This window comes from Columba livia, chromosome 7 (genome assembly GCF_036013475.1).
Source record: "Columba livia isolate bColLiv1 breed racing homer chromosome 7, bColLiv1.pat.W.v2, whole genome shotgun sequence".
Classification (NCBI taxonomy): Eukaryota; Metazoa; Chordata; class Aves; order Columbiformes; family Columbidae; genus Columba; species Columba livia.
In genome coordinates this window covers 33,083,011-33,102,430 of record NC_088608.1, presented here as the reverse complement: position 1 = coordinate 33,102,430, position 19,420 = coordinate 33,083,011, and the positions used below count along the sequence as shown (strand labels likewise).

At 40.3% G+C, this 19,420-nt stretch overlaps 1 long non-coding RNA gene across 2 annotated transcripts in view; it reads right to left on the bottom strand.

The window, feature by feature from the left end:
- The window catches only part of LOC110358223 (uncharacterized), a 69,024-nt gene extending 50,822 nt beyond the window's left edge, over positions 1-18,202 (bottom strand). For both annotated transcript variants that reach the window (XR_002412420.2, XR_010473742.1), the window contains exons 1-2: positions 18,066-18,202; positions 17,438-17,562 (exon numbers count right to left, since the gene is read on the bottom strand). This is a non-coding gene — a long non-coding RNA (uncharacterized LOC110358223). The remainder of the gene's footprint in view (positions 1-17,437; positions 17,563-18,065) is intronic.
- Positions 18,203-19,420: the final 1,218 nt, after the last annotated feature.

Sequence of the window (19,420 nt, the reverse complement as noted above, 5' to 3'; positions counted from 1 at the left end):
GCAGCACCAGATCTAATCAAGTTTTTAACAGTAAAGTTCCATTAAGAAATTGCTTAGCACACTGAAAGGGGCATAACTAGATAATTGCAAGAAACAAGATGCTTTAAAATTAGTGCTGCCAATTAAGACACAACACCCTCTTAGCCAAAGTGCAACAAATGACCATGTCAGTCCCGTTGTTCTGTTTTGATACAAATAAAAAACAGGGTGAGGGGGCATGAATTCATCTCCCCTGCTTCAGCAGAGAAAATGGTGTCATTCCCAAACAGGGAAGCAGGACACTACTGGCACTATCACAAGCATTCTTCATGGTTGGCTCCTACCTTGGATGACTGATATCACAATAGCGTAGCTAAACTACTCTTACAAAATGAAGTCATGATATCTCCTAGAGGAGAAAATGCATAATATTCAACCAGGTAAAGTTTAAGACCTGCAAACTACTCATATCCCTTTCAAGTTTGCTGGAATAAATATTCACAGCATTTAGTAGAAACCAACCTGCAATTTCCCTATTGAAGAGGCAGGGGTGAGAAAAAGTGCTGGAATATTTTTTTATCTCCTTTCCCTGTCCACTCCCAACCCAGTGAATACAAAACATCCATCGCCATCTGAAAACATCCTTTACATTAAAGAAAGTTAATACCTGGCCACTGGTACGAGATACTAATAGCAATGAGAAGAATCAGGATGTTTTAGTATGTCTAAAAGGGCTAACAGATATTTAAATCTGGTTAATTCTTATATTTGCTGTCTCACCAGTACCCAGAATATACTCTCCCCTGGTGCAATCCACGAGATGTGCTCAAACTGTGCATTGCTCCCACTTGAACAGCATCACACCTGCACTTTGTGAGATATTTAACAGAGCAGAGAATGTGTCTGAGGCATCTCAGTCTCCAAGCTGCACAACAGCTCCTGGCTGTAGCCACCTGCCATGCTGTAGCCTCAAGGTTTTGCTGGAAGACCCATGGATTATGACACCTTGTTCTTCAAATCTGTGATATCTTTCAGAGGAAAGGGCTCCAGACACAGATACAACTAGAAACAGCAATGTCAACACAGGGAAGAAAGGTAGACAGATATCCAAGCCAAAAGATTTGAGCTAATTAATATCCAAATTAGTTCTGAGCCCTTCGGTGCCTTTCAAACTTTTGCAATACTGACCTAAGTTTCTGATACTGATGGGGTTTTTTTACTTTTTTTTTTTTTTCAGTGTCCAAATTCAGTTGCAGTTAGGATAGCACACCTCCAAAAACCCCCCTCCTTCAAGATGATGCAAATTAGTTATTCAAAATAAACAAACAAAACCAACAGCAAGAACACCACCACAACCAAAACAAACAGACATTTAAAAAAATGTAGGTCCCATCAGCTTTAGTGGTAGCTCAGCACAGCAAGAGAGAGTGGCACCTGCTTTTCTGGGGCTCCAAACAAGCACCTGACACCTGCACCACAGAGCAACTTTCGCTTCCTCCTCCATATTCGATGGGACAGATTTCCCTTAAAAACAACAACAAAAGGCCCACAAAAAACAACATCAACAAAAACCAAACAAACAACAAAAAACCCAAACAAAAACACCAAACAAACCACACACAACAAAACCAACACCATGTCCCTGCCATAGACAATAATCAGAACCATCTCACAGTGGTTATCAAGTTTAGATGTATGAGATGACAGAACTCGGTTCCCAACATCCAGTACTCATTATATTACTCCCATCTTCTGACTTAATGAGCATTTGTAACAACTCAAGCAGCTCATACTGAGCCACATGCACTGTTTCTCACTTTATTTAACAGCTATTGTGAGGTGGGAAAGAAGTCTGACAAGGAAAAATACCTATTTACCGGTCCTTGCATTTGTCAAGTGTTATGTGCGTTATCATTATACACCTTGGAGGTAATTAGAGATTTGATTAATTAGCCAAATATCATAAGCAGTTCATTCACTTTCCTTTGAAAATCACTCCTAAGCTGATGTTTTTTCCAATCAAGAGATACTTGTGATGGGCAAGTATGGCAATCTATTCTGCTGGAATTATGAAGCAAAAATAGTTTTATTTGTACCTTGATGAGGGAGGTAAGAGGTATCAGAATAAGCCAAATTGTCTTAAGGTTTAGGAGTTTTATTACTAAGTATGTTTGTTCACATCCCAGTTGCGGGAAACAGTTTGCCACTTCTAGCATGCAGTGAATTTCCAGCAACAGAAGCCCAAAGAAGTGGATAAATTCAAGCTAAGCCATTACTCCCCAAAACTGTTTTTGTTCCACATCTGTCCAGATTTCTTGAGGAAGTCTCTCACCCCACAATATCCACCTTCACAGTATATCCATTACAACCAACAGCTATTTCTCTGTTTCAAAATTGGGTGCACTTATATTTGGAGAGAGTCTAAGCATAATGAGATTAATTCCTTGAGTTGAGAGTTATTTCAGAGTTAAGCTCTCCTGATGAAACTGTCATTTATTTGTTCAAATTCAAAAATACTCCCTATATTCTCTACTAGACGGGCAAAACACTTTTGTCTGCTGCAGCATGTTTTACTCCTGAAGAGCAGCCCTGTGTGTAAAATAATGGCAGAACTGACCACTAAAATAGATTCACTCACAGTTCTCCTGTCCAGCCAGGATGTTTTTATTAAAACAAACAAACAATCCCAAAACACAACAACAACAACCCCCCCCCCACAAAAAAAAAAACACCACCACAAAGTAAAGCTTCCCTGGAGAGATGTTTCACTAGGTTTCACCCTCCTGAATTCTTCTATTCTGGCATATGAACCAGAGACACCAAGACTTTCCAAATAAAATTTTATTCCAAACCATCTAGCAATGCAAATTTTCAGGATTTAGCTGTTCTGCTTTTGCCACAGAAGTAGAATTCAGCTGAAAAACTGAAAAATAAGTTAAAATCCCAAGCCTTATCTGATCATGCAGTCACTGGATACCCCATTTGACATTACTAAGAACTGTCAAACGAAACTCTGACCTCTTGGCCACACCTTATCACAACTGAAATTAAAGCTGCTGAGAGCTGATGCCAGTCTGGAAATTTCCCCCAGTAACAATGATGTCTTTTTAGATGCTCTAGCACTGGCTATATATTATTTCCTATTGATTGCTTTGTTTCTCACATGTGAAGCCAAATCATATCCTGGGGCACCCTGCAGTTTGGTATTTTTTAATAATTCTTACCCAAGGATTTGCAAGCAGATGTGCTAGAGAGAAACTGATTCCTGACAGCAAGATGAGACCATCCTATATCATATTTGAGCTCTCACCCTCCCAGATTCAGACCAATCAGAAGTCAGCCACCAGATAACACCTGATACTTTGAATGTACTTCTGTTATCCAAGTGTACTATCACAACAGTTCTTCTCAGAAATGTGTGAGTCTATGATGGTTTTTCTTGCACTCAGACTGTTGATATCTTGTTGAAAAAGAACATGTGAGGAGAGACATTTTGCTCTGCGAGAGGAGGGGGTATAACAGCTGGACAGTATCCCTGCAAATCCAAACATTTAGGAACAGCTTAACCGAAAGCCAGGAAAAAAAAGTGATGACTGCCAGTGCATTTGGAAACCCCCAAGGCAGAGCTGTCAGGATGGTACAGAGATCCCTGCCATCCTCATCCCTGTTTCATCAAGACCTGATGCCACTTGCCTTCCAAGGTTGAACTGCCTGCACCATGAGGTGTAGACACCCCCCCGCGGGCATTCAGGACAGCAATGGTCCTGTGCAGCATCCCAGGCAGTAGAGCAACTTGCAGGCAACAGGAGCAGAACAGAGCTATTTAGCCCACCCACCCACTGTCAAAGTTTTCTTTACATGAAGTATAGCCAGGCAGCTACCCCAACAGCATTTACTGCTAAAGAATGCTATTTTCCTTCTTAATTAAGAGTTAAGCTTCGACCAGGGATTTATTGATACAGAGCTGCTGTAAATAAAGACTACATGCTTGGAATATGGCACAATTTGTTTACCATGAGTGCTACAAAAAAAGTCTGCCCATAACATTCTTCAAATATGACACAAATACTAATACAAAAAGCATAGCACAGAGAGGTGGACTCAAGGAGCCAGCACGGCTACCAGTAGAAATGAGTGCGGAAGTGTGGGCTTTAGCACAAAGAAATAACCTACTAGGCTGCCCAGGGGTTTTGTGTCATTCTTCTTGAAGTATGACAATAGTCCTTCCCTGCTTACTTGTATTAGCTATATTGACACTGTTTGGACTTAGCCATACTAGTGGCCACAGTATGGAACTGACCTTCTCAATATTTAGAAGACCAAACTGAGTGTTTCTAAGAGCATTCAAAAAATAGCTAAGCCAGATTGTCATGTAGCATGAACAGCAACTTCAACTGTACGCAGGTGCATTCAGGAGCATCCTCACACCTGATTAACTTTGAAATGTAAAAATCAGAAGTGTAAACTTCAAGTTCAACTGCAGCTTTTCCTCAGCTTGGACCACTTACAAAAAAACAAACCAAAACAAAAACCTCTCCCTGGTGGGAACTCCCAAATATCCTCTGAGTATGAGGTTACGGTTCATAGATCAGTTGCTCCACATAGGTTGAGTAATATTCAAAACTCAAAGAATAATCAGATATCAGCAACTTGATTATTTGATAATTATACCAAGATTTCTTTAATTATTTGAGCACCCAATGAAAGTGAGAGTGTACTTAAAATCTAGGTTAAAGAGAAAAAGCACTTGGTATTGTGGAAAAAACCCAAGAAGTTTAGAAACAGGACAAGGAGGGCTTTCTACAGAAAATGAAAGTGTTCAAGAGAAACACTGGCTGACAGAAAGCAAGAAGAAATGCCTGGAAGAGATGAAACTATGTGTGGATTTACAAGTTTCCTAAGACCATCCCTACTGGAAATTCACTGCTCATCTGAAAGAACAAGGGATTATTTGACCACAGCTGGATAGAAATCAAAACCCTCAGGAACACATTCTAAGTTGTCTTGCTTTTTAGTTCTCGATATTTTTCTGTTTTTATGGTATCATTAGGAAGACCGGACTCACTGTGTGTCTCTACTACTTATTGAAAACACTGACTATTCTATGAGCCTTTGGAGGCATAGAAATGTTTGAAACAGCTGGAATCACATTTAATGACAAATTAGGGAATGAACACCCTGATATTTAAAACAGAGAGAGCAGCACCCATGTGACATGCAGCAACAGCACAAGGTCTCAGGCAAGGTTACCCAAAGGCTTGTAAAACAGGCAAAAGTGAAGATCTCCTGACAGATGCACAGGTCGAGGTCCAAGCCTGGAAGCACAGGGGAGGCAGGAGCTGGCTGCATTTGAAAAGACAGGGCTGGGAGAGGCTGGAAGCGGAGCAGGGCTTGTCTTACTTCAGCAAGTTTCTCACTGCTGCAGGGGAAAACAAGAAAGCCACCCAGAATTTATTTGAAAGTGTCTCTAACCAGTCCTTTATGCTTTGTTAGACAAAGACAATCAGAATTTGTGTACATTTGTTTATACCAAAACAACAGTAAAAGCCTTTATACATAAATGTTTGGATTAAAGTTTGTTATTCTTACAGTCATAAATGATGACTTAAACCCACATGAGAAGTTTTGGCAGGAAGAAGCAGCAAGGACCTAAGGAAGAATTTTACCCAAGATACAATAATAAGCATTCTTGTTTGCTTTAGTTTAGCGGATAAGACATTCAGGGATACTTGTAATCTTTATTTACAGCCCTGCTATACTTTGCTGTGCCCTACATGCCAGTCTCAGCTACAGGACTGTTGATTCTGACCCTGATGTTATGAAGTTTAAAGGAGAACCTGAATTGAGGTTATTTAGGATAAACTCCTCCTGTACACATACCTATTTTGATGAAAGTTTTTTGTTGAGTAGGTTTTCCTCCAGTAATAGAGATTATGCTACTGAAAAAAATATTAGTCTCTGCAAAGATGGTCACTCAGGAGAAAAAAAAAAAATAAATGTGAAAGTGTGAATCATCTCATCCAAGAAATCACAGGAGAAGATCTTCCTAGTTGTATAAATATACATATTCCCTTTTACCTATTTTAAACCATTGCTTAAAAGTTGAAAATTATGAATACCTGAAACTCAGCAGAAGTAGCAAGAATGGCTGGACTGCACTGTTACGCTTCCTGTGGTTTAGGGTGCATTGTGTCTGCAACTGAAGACAATGACTTTTTTTGTTTGTTTTCTACTTTTCTAAAATGCTCTTTTCTGGTAGGAAAGTCCTTTCCTGAGAAGCTAAAGGGAAGTTCTTCAAATTCTTAATTTTAGTTATAAAACTGTATCATGCCAGATCTGAACAACATCCAGGTGAAAAAAATTCCTAATCTGGAACGCATATTGGCATAAAACTGTAGTGTCCACCATGGCATATATAGGGGAATACTATATATTGTTCTTACATGTTTTTGCATGTGCATATTTCTTAGCTACATAAAGACATCCCATACATCCTACATCATATTATGTACAGTGACTTCAAAGCGTGAAATTACAATCTCCTCAGTGATGCTGCAGGGCCAGGTTCTGCCAACACTCTCTTCTACAGACTAATCAGAGTGTATCAGAGCTCTGTGTATCAGAGTTTCCAAATTGAGCATAACTCCTGATAAAAAGGATGTAGGTCTCTGTGCTAGAGAAACATCCCTGCATAGATGGCCTTCCCTTCCCTTTCTTTCCGTACATGCATGGCTTACAGCTGTTCTGACAGCTCCTCATTCACACCTGAATATATAAATATTCCTACACAATCAGTTTTACCTATTTCCATATACCTGTGATAAGCCAGTTCACATAAAATAATCCGCATTTTTTGCTTTTTGGATACGTTGAGGATATGTGAGCAATTATGTTAGATGCACCTTGGTAAATTGAGTTACACAGATAACATACCTTAAAACATTGCATACATTTTGGATCAAAAAATACCCAGCACTAACTCCATGGCTTTTCACAGGCCACGTAAACCAATTCTTGCTTGCACTTATGGATGAGGACCATTATCACTAACTTTGAGCACCCTATTAATAAAATTCAGCATATGGGCTCTCTGTCTCCTAAGGGACCCTACTCTTCCTTCTGAGGACATCTGTGCATTGGCAGCTTAATGCTCATGCGCTGCTTCCAGGGTTAACCAGATCAAATGGGCAACCAGAGGTGCATAGACACCCCTGGGTTGTAAGCACACCTGGTGTTCTTCGCCCACAGCAGTACCTGCAGCACATACATTGCTCTTATCTACACTTACATCATTAAACCAACATTTTACCTTCTATCTTCAGTTTTTACATCATTAAGTGCTCCACTTCCACCCCCCAAGTTCTCCAGGTTTCATGTTTTTAATGCCTTTATTTTTAAAAGTATAGGAATTTCAAAGCACCAAGTATTTCCACATGAAAAGCCCTCACTGTTGGCTACCAAGATCCAACACTGAAGCACACAAACCCCAGATAAAAGACACAATACAGATAACACAACATTCCCCTCAGTCTTAGGACTGTATTACTTGAAAAACTACAACCTGCAATGTAACTAAAAACATTGTGGCAGGTGACACTTTTTATTGTGTGTTTCAGACTTAAAATAACTTTTGCTTCTGTTTATTCATAATGACATTCATAGGAACAGCATTGTGAATTTGTACAAATACAACTCTGACATAGCTGAAGTAGTATCCAAGATCAAATAATAAAACACAGGATATGGTTTTGAACAGAGTTGATTTAAAGCTGCACAGCTCCACAGTCACAACATTTCCAAGGCAGGTATTAAGTGTGCAGCTCTACAAAGCCAATTTATTATTGCCTTAATGTGCACAGTCTTAATTATACTTCTGTCCAAAAATATTACTCTCACTCTGAAATGTGCATATTGCAAATGAAAAAATTGAGAAAGGCTTTTATTTGTTTTTACATTTGATGTAGCTTTCTTCTGAATAGCTAAATGGACTGTATTTAGTTTGCTTTGCTGTTTGTGTTTCTCTCTTAGCAACAAAGAGAAAAAACAGTATTTTTTAACTATAAGAAACCATAACCGCAAAAATCACAAAAATTGGCCTAGAAAATAAGGTATTTAAAACTACATATAACAAATCATTTACACTGTTAAAGCTACAAATTGGAAGTATTCCTGTAACCTTGAAGAAGTGTAGGTTTGTGTAAATTCAAACAACCATTTAGAATTGTATTTTACACAGAAAATTTCTTCCCGAAATGTTTCACATGTGGAACTGATTCATATCCTAGGAAACCCCTGAGGACTTTTGTTTATAGGAGTATTCCCAACTCAGTGAGATTATTCATTTACTTAAAATTAGTCACCAGTCTCTGTCTTTGCCGAAGTGAGTATGCATGAAAGATTTTTTATATACCATTGAAATACAGACATCTCTAAAAATAAAGTTGTTCAGCAGGTCTATACCACAGAAGACACAAAGAAATAAAGCCATCAGGTTTCAATAAGAGTTCAAGGAAGAGACAGAAAGGCAGATGGTAACAGCATAAATGAAAGCTTGACCAAGACCGGACTTTACATCATTTCTCCAAACTAAAATAATACTGCAAGCTATTTAGCACTATGTTCAAGTTAAAAACCTTGCCTTAGCATCTCATGAAAAAATCCAGCCTCTGCGAGTGGTGGTTTATCCTAATTTAGCAAACCCCAGAGGAGAGTGCCACTGGTTGAGCACCATCTGCATCACCTGCAAGAGATGAGATATTGCACAGCAAAGCTCAAAGGAAGCTGAACAAGAACATACGCCAAAATTTCACAGCCTAGAGGCTGTAGAATTTCTACTGAATGACCAGAGGGGATAAGTTTTACTAAAGGAAAAGTATTAGCATATAGCTGACCAAAACCCCCCACAGAACTCAGAATCTGTTATCATCCCATAAATCTTAAGCTGAGAATGACTGCCATGGTCTGCCAGGCACGTCCCACATGGCCTTAAGGTCTTCAAAATGCCTCACTGCAGAGTGATGCCATGAGCAGCTCCAAGCCAGCAAGCAGCCCCACTCTCTGCTTTCTACAAAAATATTCCAAACACAAATATTTGTTGTCAGTAAAACACTAAGAAAAATATGCTCAACTCTGCACCTTTCAGCATGGTCTGGAAATTCATGACCCATGAGTTGGCAGCACACCTTCTCCTTCCTTGGGTTTGGGATAACTCGAGTAAACTATAATAGCAAAGTGCAAAACAGGGTTTAAACAAGACACTTCCCAGAGTGCTGAGGTCTTCAGTAAATTCCTCTTTCTTAATCTCCATTACTGTATAACTAGGTGCTGTTTGTGGGTTTTCTGTGGGAGGAGGAAGCTGGCTCTTATCAAGTGGAGGAAATCAAGGGTCAGAACAAGAGCTGGGCACTGCTTAAGCCTCCTTTCAGGTTTTCTTTCTTCCATCATCATGCTAATCTCTGCCTGAATATCGCCCACAGGTAAAAGCCAAGCATCTCCGCAGTTAGGAGAACAAACAGGCAAAAGAGATTATGATCTTAAAAGAAGATGAGGGAAGCAGGTGTTATTTGCTGCAATGCTTTTGAGGGTCAGCACAATTCTAGCAGGACTAGTCATATGCTAAGTGATTTACCTGACAGCAGGGACAGTGACATCCCTCTCCCTTTTTCTGTACAACACCAGGTATAGCTGGCAGTGTCAAGTTTCAGTGGACTATTTGAATGTTGCAGTATCACCAGTATTTGTGTTGCTCTTAAGTACCTGTCTTGATCAAGACAGAAGGCTGCAAGCTACTTCTGTATACTCAGCATCAAACTGCACAAGGCAAGTCCTCTGGTATTTAAAGGGAAACCAGCAGAAGTTACTTGTGAAGCCAGAAAGGTGAGACAAGCAGGTGCATCTGTACTGTCCCAGGCTCAGTAGTCAGACATGTTTAACTGTTTGTCCACCATGTAACACACTGGATGTGGCCACCAAGTGTTATTCACACTGACAACTGCTTGCTCAGGGCTGACCCAGAGATGCTAGGAACTGAGGGCTAAGCTCAAGCTAATTGCTAAACTCAAACTAATAACCCTGTAGCTTTTGATCCACTCAGCAAGTTAAAACTGCATCTGACATACTGCAGATTTTCCTCAGGACTCCCTGCAAACCTGCAGCACACTCCATAGGCACAGTTGTGGCTCACCACATGGCATTCCCAACCGAACTGCCACACAGAGGGGCAAATACAGCTCCTGGGTAGTGTCTTATCAAAAAGGACTCCTTTTTGGTAGGAATTGTTGAACAATTTATATGATAATAACTTCCTCCCACAACATACACCAGCTTTATCCAAGCAGTTCTGCAACCTGAACGGTACTAACAGTCTCGGTGGAGAGCCATTCTTGTAGCAATGTGTTTCCCTTTAGCAAGCTCGGTGTCTCTTGTCCAATTTTGAAGTGGAATTAGCTGCTTTCATTCTGGATTTTCATTTTAACTCAAGCCTACAACTAAGCTGTATGTAGATTTGAGCAGTGCACGCTTATTGGAAGTGGCAGGCTCTGAATGATGGCATGCTTCCAAGCTTGTGAAATAATTATGTTCACTGCAGCCCTGCTACATCCAGGGAGCTTGAAACCCACTCTCACCAGTTCTTATGACCTAAAATACACTTGAACTGGGTTTGGGCAAGACCAAAACAGTCAATGGTACTTGTGAAGATCAAGGGAATATCAGTAGACAGGATCAGTCAATCCAAAATGGTGAAGTTCACATTTACAATAAAGACTAGATCCTTGTTATTGTGTGGCTGCCTGTGGTACACTCCCACAGAGCAGCTGCAGCAGCTGGGTAAAGTCCCTTTGGAAACCAAATCTACCTCATCCCCTCTAATGCATCCTAGAAATGATCCCATCAATGAAGAATTCAAGACAGGGAGGAAAAGATGGCTGGTCTGTAGGCTTCAGCCAAAGTCACAGTCTCTGGCATCAGTTTGGGAACCTACAGGACATGGTAGAAATCCCAAGTCTCCTATGGAAGCATCATCACTTGATATAATAGAAAAACGATACAAGACATCCTCATGCATGCTAGGGCCCCTAGCATTCCAAGCTCTGCCTGCAGCAGGACTACATACAAACCTTTGTGTTACCAGGAACAGAGCTAATTTAGTCCTCAAATTAGTTAGTCTGCGGTCTTTACATAGTAAAGCCAAAAGCAGTTTAAGAAAAAGCTCTGAGCAGAAGGTATTATGTTTGGACAGACTGACAGAGCACCAATATAACTGTACTGATGCCAATTAAACCCCTTCATTACAAAAATGTAAGCTCTAAGTACATGCATGAGCACCCTTTTTGGCATGAAACTAGAAATAAACTGTTTACATATACAAATATTAGATATGTGAAGAAACTGGCAGGATGAATCAGAGAGGTGGTTTGAAAAATGCTTCCAGGACTTGCCATTAACAAGGCTGACGGCATGTTGGTTTCTTAAATGATTGCACAGAGAGCTTTGAAGAAATAAAGAACACCATAAAAACATTTCACAGAGCAAAGTAAACACTCCACCCTAATAGGAAGTCTCTCTCCCTGCTTCAGATCAAACATTTTGTTATGTTTTCAAGCCTGAATTTCAAATCCAGCCTCAGAAGTCACAGTCTGATGGCTATTGGACAAAGCTCCAGTACCATGCAGTGAGGCACCTTATTCCAGGCAGTGTCCTCACAGGAAAAAGAAATAAAATCAGTACTCTGGGTTTGTGTTCAATTTCCTGTGCAGCATATCTTGCTGTCAGCTACACAGGAAAATTCAGACTCTTGAGCTAATTATGAACAGCAACTTAGGAGCCACTAAGAACTCCAAACTGAAAACAAAGCTTCAAGAGTCAGCACAAGACTTAACTTATTTCAGTGCTTTGGATTTTGCGACAAACTTAAGCCAATACCATACACGATCAGCTGCTTTCGATGTCTGATGCGAAATGCATCAATTCTAATTAACAAAATTCAATCAACATATTCCAGCCCCTCTGGATTACACCATTGGATTTTAAAATAAATATATGCTTGATGTGACATTTCTGCGCTTCTGATAAAAGGCCACTGAAGCTTTTTGCATTCATCCCATTGAACATCCTCCAGTGGTGTTTAATCCTTTTTGCACATTTCTGCCTAGTATTGTACCTAACATAATTTCACTGTCAAGCTTGGGCTGGGTCTTCTGGCTCACTGCAGGTTTGAACCCAGAATTAACTGCACTAAATTGAGAGGTGAGGACACATTTGCAAGTACAATAGCAATAGATTTTTTCCACCCAGAGTCATCAAGAGAAATCACTCTAGGATGAATACTGTGGTGATAAGGAACACCACACACTAACAGTCATAACTTCCTCACCTCAAATATTAGCCACGTCTAGAGCAGATAAGCCTGACTATTTGGAGGTTCAAAAAGCACTGAATTTGAATGTTTCTACCATTTGCCCATTTGGAATAAACAAGATTACTTTTGGCTTGTAGAGTGTGAGAAAGTTTCTTCTCTATGCTTTTCTAAAAAAGAAGAGGAACAAAAAGCACCTTCACTCAAAAAAATACATGTTCCCAGAGCATTACAGCAATAGTTAGAGGCTGTGTAAAGCTAGAAGAGCATTAGTTCTCCTGCAAGCAGAATCGAACTTGAGTCCATCCTCAATCACTAGCACAGTTGTTTTTTTGCACAATGAGTTATTTCACTCTTTCAGTAACTGGTTCCATATATGCTTAAAAATACAATCCTGAAAGTTTCAGAAACTTAAAGTAGGAAAAATGACTTTCCCCTGTTTTAGCCGGTATACCAGTATGAGTTGCCTGAACGTTAGGATGACAAACCACCATTACACCACTCAGAAATAATATTTATCCACTGAAGTTGTGTCTGCTGTAAAGTCATCAACTTGGAGCAGTTTAAAAAAAGGCACTAAATTATGGAGTAGAAGTGTTTAAACACAGTTTTATCTGCAAAGAATTTGCATGACAGTTTTGCTCTTTTATCAAGAGCTGGCAAGCAAGAATTTAACATGGTTTTATGATCTTGGCACAGTGCAGACTGTGGCTGATGTGACCATTTAAGGCACGATCCAAACACTTACAAACTTTTGCCATTTACTGACTCCATTCAGTACACTCAGATGGTTACATCTAGTCTTGCAAGAGTGGTCCCATCAGCCCTGGTCCCAGTAGGACTGATTTGGTTTGGTGCCCTAAACTCCACCCAGACCCAGCTAAGTGCCAATACTTCGGATGTGGAGAAACATTTTATTCCAGGACTGGCATCGGTACCTACTCCACCCTCTTCACAGCACTCAAAAGTACAGGGCATAGCCAGGGCAGAGTGAGGTAGAAAGTGCTGTTTCTAGACAAGTATCACAAGGAGTATTGAAAGGTACCCAGATTTTATTTTCTCAGCCCAAACCCAACATAAAGCTCTGTGGCAGATAAAGAGGATGCTGACTTGTAGAGCAAGATTTCTGAGGTCTGTTCTGGGTCTGCCACCTACCTTGTGATCTAGGACACATTATCTTTCTCTGCCTCAAAAGGTTTCTTATCTATTTCAAGCTCCCTTGGAGAAGCCAAGGTCAGGGAAGGGAGGATACAGCTCAAGGTTTATTCATGTGAGCCAGGGATGCAAGTTGCCTCCCACATTGTGACTGACAAAACATCAGTAAGATGTATTAGTGTTGCTTCACAGTTATGTCTGAAAAGCCCAACATCAGCAAGAAAGTAATACTCATCTCTTGCTTTAGGTGATAAACTTCCCAGGTAACAAATACTCTTATCAACATGTGCCATTCCCTGTGCATCACAGAGCTCTGATATTACCTTGGCTTTCTGGGGACTACAGTAAAGAGCAAGAACATGACAGAACTCCTCTAATTTATGCTAATAACCAAACTACCTCATCTACTACTGTCTCTTCTGTGATTAGCCTGATATAAGGACTTCATAACCTAGAAGGCAGAGACCCTTTTGTTCAACAAACACTGAAAAGTAAATGCAGCAGAGACTTTATCTCACATTTTTCTGTCACTGCTATTAGCAACTGTTCCAACGCCAGCATTTTACCATAAAAGTTTTGAATTTGTTAAAACAAATTTTCTTTGTGTGGAAACTTCCTGTCAGAAGGCTTCCTACCACATCTGCTCTTAAGAGGCTGTGTCCATAGGCTCTGTTGAGCAAAGCACCCTGTGAAGAGGAGTCAGGAGATTAGTCATGACTACTAGTGATCAGCATCTTCATACTGCTAAGAGAGCACTGTTTACATGTCAACAAATGTTCAGCAATACATGCTTTATATCCCTTAAAACTGACCACAGCTTTTCTTCCTTTCCTATTGCTCCAGACCCATTTTATCATGGTTTCCCAACCTCATAATGATTCTTAGATCAAAAACTGCAGGAAAAAAAAAATACCTTAAGACTATACTGTCATATATAAAGCATCCAATCTCATTTTCTACTAGTCATACTTTCAGGTGGTAATTATCTGCGCAACATCTCCGCTGAAGCCACCAGTTTTTTGCCCTGCAGGTTTCATCTGGTAAGGAGAACTCTCTATATATATCTATGAATCATATTTTCACCCAGGCTTTTGACAGAGATACTTAACATTTAATAAATGGTTGACTTTTTGTAACTTAGGACTAGAACCAGCAAAGGTTTCACTCATATAAGCAGTTTCCACTTAACCATCGGTACTGTGCACATGAATAATAACAGCTCATGTAACCAATGCTCTTCCACACAGAACCAGGGAATCAGTGGTAAAGGGTATTTGCATGAAAGCAGGGACAAAGCCCACACCTGGAATGAGTCTTTAACTATGTTCAAAGTAGTTATGGGGCAGGTACCGCTATTCTATTCTCCTGTATTTACAGGGAATGAAGTGCTTCCAAGAGGTAGATTTCAGACACACGTACCAAAGAAATTAATTGCACTGGTAACTTTCCAGTGAGTGGAATTTGTTATGTTTGTTCAAAAGTTGCAATCCAGGAGAGAAAATGTAGCCTTAATATTTTGCTTGCATAATCAGCAAATGAGCCAAAAAAAAAAAGTCAACACACACACACAAAAATCCAACAACAAAAAAAACACCCACAAAACAAAAACAAACCCACTAAATAAAAAAAAAAAAAACTACATCACACAAAACCAAAGGGTTGGCCAGGAAAACAAACAAAGAAACAAACAAGACACAGATGTAATGACAGTAATGTTAAGATTAGGATAATCCAGAAAGTGGAGGAAAATTAAGAATATTGGGCCACAGTCTTCATTTTTTCATGCCTGTGCTGTTGATGTGGTGCAAGGATGACGGATTTCAACCACTGTATGGGTATAAAGCCAGAAACAGCTGTAGGGAGAAGGTATAATATGGTGGATCACAGTGGCCCAGTCTCCTAACTACCTACCAGTAGTAAAATTTCACAGTTTGCCATCACTGCAGAAACAGCACAAGCTCTAATTCTGTCTTATTCTAGCCAACTACTGCCTGCACTCAAGATACTCTAAACTCATTCTCAACACAGACTGGGCTCCCAGCTGGTCAAAAAAGATAGATAGTACTTCGTTACATTAAACTTGTAACCTCCACAAGCTGAATGCTGCTTAAGACAGCACAAACCTGATAAGGCACCATCCTAGCAGCAGGTCAAAGGATTCATTTTATCACAGGAGAGAACTGCAGGCTGAAGCCCAAGGGAATTGATTGTTGCAGCTGACTGAAGTTCAAGAATCTGGATTTGCACGAGCCGCAATAAAAATTTGATTTTTCAGTTAAAGTAGATGAAACCAAACATGAAAATGGTTCACACTGCGCTACCTGAGCCACCAATGGCCAACCTTGCATTATTAGAAGCCACGACCAAGACAGAGGGAAGCCAGAATTAGCAAATACAGCACAACAAAAGACTCATTAACTTGGACCAGACTTTGCACCCCAGCTCCTTGTTCACAGATCCTCCAGAAAGAGGTTAGCCAGTCCATCCCATACTTGAGATATGCCTTGTAGGCTGACAACACACCTTAGAGGAGCCATGCTGCTCTTTCACTGGGACAAGCGGGATGGACAACGGGTGGGAGCACCAGATGTATGGGGAGAGGATACATGGCCTTTGCACCCTCCTCTCATACTCAAAGGAGAGAGGCTGTTTCTGACAACTGTCCAACCACCATTTGTTTCAAAGGCATCAGCAAAACATTACAGAACAGGCTTGCCTCAAATAAACATGTGTTTCTAACAAAAGCCGAAAGAAGGTGGCTGACAGAAATACAAACACGCTCAAGACCAAAGTAGTACCTGGCTTTTAGAAGCTGGCAAGCAGAAGAAAATACATTTGGTAACAACACCAAGAGCACCAGAAAGCCTTCCTACTTTCATGGGTTGTAAAACGGTCTAAACATGAGGAGGAGCTTACAAGGAATTAGACATACCAGCATTATCCACATTTTTAAGAGAGCATTCACAAGTATTGCCTTTCCAGACTATTTAAATTTAACATACACTGTTCCCAAAACACAGTTTTGTTAACAACAGGAATAAGAAATAGCATTTTACATTAATACCTTACTCTGCCTGCCCCCAGGGACTAGGAGTGTAAGAACTGGGTGGGTCTGTGTGGGGAAGACGGCAGCTCTGAAACGATTCCTCTAGCCCTTAACTGCTTGCAGCTGCTATCTGTGCCACACTCCATCAACAAGCCGGGCTTTGTCTCAGGCTGTTTCTGTGCATTGCTCAGCAAAGAGGGAAATATCGCTGTCTAGACCTCCTTACAAAAGCACTTTCATATATCTTCTGCAGAAATATTCACCCTTCTCCAAATAAGACTTTTACCATTTTCATGTGAGAATGAAGATGTGGTTATAAAATAAGAATACCCAGCACACTAGAATTAAGATAATTGGCAAAATACAGTAAACTCTTATTTACACCTTGCACATTTTCTTCTTAAAAGATATTTTCCTTGTCATAAAAGCCACAAAACTGAAACAAAATTTATTTTTTTTTAGAACAAAAAGCAGAAATGATTTTCTTCTGTTTGTTAATAGCAAGTTTTAAAACACTGTCTGAAATGTGCAGAGAAAAAAACTACTCCATTACGTTGGCTAGGGAAAAAGAAAGAAAAACAAACAAACAGTATTTGTCATGCTATTTCTTAAGCATGCAATGGGTAACGTCTCAGGTGAATCTGTATCTCTCCATTGTGATCAATCATTCACTGTCCATTTGCTTATTTCCCACACATGAAGAGATGCTGTTTTTAAGCTTCTGTACTATGAATAGCCTCAATTTCTCCACATAACAAGATAGAGACCTATTTCAGAACACCTGTATTTCTACTGCTACATCTTATTTCTCACTCGTTTGCACACCAGCACCAATAATATTTGTCTTACTTGTAAAACTCAGTGAAGCAGACTGAAAAAAACAACCAAACAAAAATACTCACCACAAATACCCAAAACTTCTTAAGTGAAAGGTGTTACTTGCTGCGCACATGAGGCTGTTATCTCTACCCAGAGCTACAGCAGACCGCTTGCTGGTGTTAAAGTTCATCCACAAGAAAGGACAATGCTGAAAGAGAGCACACAAAAAAAACCCCAAACATTTTAGGTCATCTTCATGCTTAGTCTTCCATGGGGTTTTCTACCTAGTCTCACACTTCAGAGATACTCAAAGCACACAGGGGCAAAAGGAATACAAGGGCTCATTCCAGTCACCATCGGTTAAGAGGAGCAGAAAACACAAGCAGCAACAAAGGCAGCAAGACACTGACTATTCCTAATTTTAAACATCTTCCTGTACAAATGAAAAATTTAAAATAGCTTAAACATTCATAAGGTTTCTGAAGTCTTAAGGGTAGCAGGGCATAATTAGAGTAGAACAAAGCTGTCAGCAGCTAGAAACTCCCCATCACACACAAACACAGCACCTTTCCAACAGAAGATTTCTTCATCAAAGGAAAATAGTCCAATACAACAAATTTTCACTCTTTTGAGCTCGCAGAAAGCTTCACACAAAGTTGGGTCAAGCAACAGAAAACCAAGAAGACACAACAGAGCATAATGCAAAAATACCTTTTTCTTAAGCAAGAGAAGACCAACACACCCTGCAAGCTTTGTCCCTCCAAGACACCCAGTAGAGAATCCCCCTTCTAAAGCACCACCCAAAGAGCTCGTGCTCCAGTTGAAAGGGTACAGGCAGCAATCACTTGGCACATACCACAAAACCACCTGCAGCTCTCCCCCTCCCTCCCCTCCAATTACCATCTCAGTAACGAGCTCGCTCTGCTAACGCACATCAGCTTTCTGCTGCAGCTGGTCACAAACACTTCACTCCTGGCTGAAGGGATTGTTTTAGGGTTACTTTGGTTCCCCTCTTCCTTCTCACACAGCTAAAACAATCCTGTAAATTCAAAGCTTAATTTGGTTCAAATTTCTGCTCAGTACATGCTAAAAAGATGTATTCCTGAGGAAAGGAGTCTTGCACTCCTCTTGCACTGCCCTCCCTGCAGCTCTGCTCCCCAAGTCCCCTGTCACACACAGGCCCCCACCTCACTGCTGCATGGGGGCTTGTCCACCTACCTTGTATTATACAATGTGGGCTTGAGAAAAATCAGCATTTTCCATCAAAAGTCTGGTTTGACCAGAAATTTCCACCAGGTTTCCTCTACACTGAATATACAAGAGGTAAATGAGCATAGTGGGAAGGGGCTTTCAGTTTCAAATCATGCTGCTTATCCAATTCAATGATTATGTTTACCAAATCATCCTATTTATTTTTAATCAAATTCATTGATTTATTTCTAAACCAACCCTCAAGGAATATCATTGCTTCTCTTATTTCTATTCTTAATCTGATTTCAATTATTACTCAGTTACAAGTAGGGTGTGGCCAAATTAAATTGTAATTTGTGAACTGATATCCCTCATTTACAAAAAAAGAACAGTTGTACATCCAGCTTTTTTCCTATTCTTCTACTAAGAAAAGCTGGAAAAGAGAAATCCACCAGGAAAATGTATGACAAACAGCTTTATTAGTTCTTCTGCATGCTTCTAACCATCACTCTTCAAGCATCATGTCCTGCTTCCATGGAGGTGAATGGCAAAACTCATGCTGGTTCAGCAGAGTGAAGTGTGCCCACAGGCTGGAAGGGAGCCACAGATGATATTTCCAGGTTACTGGCCCAGGAGCATCCCACATCATCTGTTGCACACATGTGTCCAGATGTGGGGTTGGCAGCCTCCTGTTGGAGGGTAGTCACATCTTACACAAAGACAGTTCCCAGGCTGGGCAGGGTATGGCACCCAAAGTATCTGCAGGTTTTCCAGGGTCAATGGACCACAGAAGGTATAGAGGGTTTGGGTTTTTTGGTTGTTTTTGTTTTAATCTATAGACAAAAATAACTCTCTACCAGAATGTGCTAAAAGAA